This window comes from Trichechus manatus, unplaced genomic scaffold (genome assembly GCF_000243295.1).
Source record: "Trichechus manatus latirostris isolate Lorelei unplaced genomic scaffold, TriManLat1.0 scaffold00148, whole genome shotgun sequence".
NCBI lineage: Eukaryota > Metazoa > Chordata > Mammalia > Sirenia > Trichechidae > Trichechus > Trichechus manatus.
In genome coordinates this window covers 1,436,433-1,438,837 of record NW_004444084.1, presented here as the reverse complement: position 1 = coordinate 1,438,837, position 2,405 = coordinate 1,436,433, and the positions used below count along the sequence as shown (strand labels likewise).

At 44.4% G+C, this 2,405-nt stretch overlaps 1 protein-coding gene across 2 annotated transcripts in view; it reads left to right on the top strand.

Annotated features, from left to right (window-relative positions):
* DYNC2H1 (dynein cytoplasmic 2 heavy chain 1) overlaps positions 1-2,405 on the top strand; it is a 376,170-nt gene that overhangs the window by 303,596 nt on the left and 70,169 nt on the right. The gene's annotated exons all lie outside the window — the stretch shown is intronic.

The window sequence follows — 2,405 nt, the reverse complement described above, 5'->3', positions numbered from 1 at the left end:
ATGGTTTCTGCTGAATAATCTGAGCTTAGTCTTATTGTTTCTCCTTTGTATGTGACTTCTTGTTTTTCATGAGCTGCTCTCAGGATTCTTTGTCTGTCTTTTGGTTTTGGCGAGTGTGATTATGATATGCCTTGGTGATTTGCTTTTGGGGTCTACCCTGTATGGGGTTCGTTGAGGTTCTTGGATGGCCAGCTTTTCTTCTTTCATGATATTGGGGAAATTTTCTGTCAGCAGTTCTTCAGTGATCCTCTCTGTGTTTTCTGTTCTCTCCCCCTTTTCTGGAACTCCAATCACTCAAAAATTTTTGGTTTTGATTGTATCCCACATAACTCTCAGGGTCTCTTTATTATTCTTTGTTCTTTTTTCTGAGTTTTCCTGAGACAGTTGTATCCAAGTGTTTGTCTTCAGTTCCAATGATCCTGTCTTCCACTGTTTCAGATCTGCTCCTCAGCCCTTCTATGACACTGTCCATTTCTGAAATCTTGTTGTTTATCTTTTGGATTCTAATTGTTGTTTTTGTATACTTTCTAGTTGTGAATTTATTTTGGCATTTTGTTCCTGCATTATTTTCCTGAATTCTTCCAAATTTTTGTCTGTATTTTCCAGGAATTTGTCTATTTTTTCCTCATTTTTGTCTGCTTTTTGCTTCAACTCTTGGATAATTCTGAGTATTCGAGATTTGAATTCCCTATCAGATAGTTGTAGTGCCTTTTCTTCCACTGGAAAGTCATCTGGTGTTTTATTTTGGACGCCTACTGGAACCATCCTGTCCTGTTTTTGTAAATGTTTTGATATTGTCTGCTGTCTTCAGGGCATTCAGTAGTTATTTTTCTCATTTATTGATTGTAGATTTGTTTGTTTCGTCCTTTTTTTTTTTATTTGGCTATGTCTGAGCAGGCGGGCTGTGTGTTCTTTGTTGTTTGCTCGTCTGTGGGCGTGATACTTTTCGCCTCCTTCTCCAATTGGCAGGGTCAGTCGCTCAGATATGGTACAGCAGGGCAGGTCTAGCTGAAGAAGAGTTACTGGGACGGGTTGATTGTGGCACTTACTACAGCCACCAGGGTGGGTTGGTAATCAATGCAGGGCAGGTTCCAGTAGGCGGTGCCTGTGCTGCTTGGTGGTGTGATGTCAAGCGCACGGTGCAGGTAGTCAGGATGTAGGGGGGGAGATTGTTATGTGTGGAGCTAAGATGGATATGAGAGAGAGAAGAGAGGAACAGGAGCCAAAAACATACAAACAGACAAAAAAGAGTGCTAGGGGAGCTTTCTGTTGGAATGGAGAGATGAGAGACTATGAAATAGAGATAAACAAAAAGGAAGAAGAAAGAAAACAAAAAAAAAGGAAGAAAAGAATGAATAAATAAAAATCAGTAAGGAAAAAGAACAGCAGAGCTCCCAGGGATCCCACCGGTGCAGGTGTAAAGTCTGGGGAAGTTGTTCTCTGGTATTGCAGTACAGCCTGGCTAGAAGGCATAGAGGTATTCAGCGCCAGGTATTCAGGGAACAGAAAGAGAAGCAAGGTATAGAGAGACAAGAAAGTGAGTAATGAAGAAAGACAAAAAGCGTAAAAGAGGGAAAAGCAAACAAAGCAAATTAAAAAAAAAAAAAGAACAAGAAAAGCCCCCAAAATATCAAAACAAAACAAAAAACCTACAATAAAAGAAATGTCCTCAGGGATCCCTCTGCGCGTCTGCGCAAGCCAAGGGGGTAGGTTCCAATACGCGCAGCACTGCCTGGCCAGAATGGGCTCCCAACTCAAGAAAAGGAAAAGAAAACAAACAAACAATTCAAAACAAACAAACGAACAAAAGCCCCAGGATCCCACCAGCGTTGCATCCCAGACCGGGAAGCAGTTCCACACTCTAACGGAGCTCTGCAGCCCCTCAGGAAGAAGCAAAGATGGAGCACGGAGCTACGTATTTGAGCTAAAGGAGGGGGAGGTGGTGAGAGGTAAGGAAGAAGTCAAAAGAAGCAGAAAAAAAGCAAAAACAAATGGCACTTAGAGAGCCAGCCAGTGCGGGCGGGTGGAATCCAAGCGGCCCATGCTTCCCAGGCAAGAGACTGTGGCCACAGAAAGCAGAGTAGGCCGAGTGGGGATGAAGAAGGGTGGGGGGTGGGGAAGCATATACCGCAAATTACCGGAACTCCACAGCCCCTCAGGAAGAAGCAAAGATGGCGCACGGAGCCAGGTATTTGAGCGAAAGGAGGGCGAGGTGGTGAGAGGTAAGGAAGTAATCAAAAGAAGCAGGAAAAAAAACAACACCAGCAGCCAACAAATGGCACTCAGAGAGCTGGCCAGTGCAGGCGGGTGGAATCCAAGCAGCCGGTGCTTCCCAGACAAGAGACTGTGGCCATGGGAAGCAGAGGAGGCTGAGTGGGGGTGAAGAAGGGTGGGGGGTGGGAAAG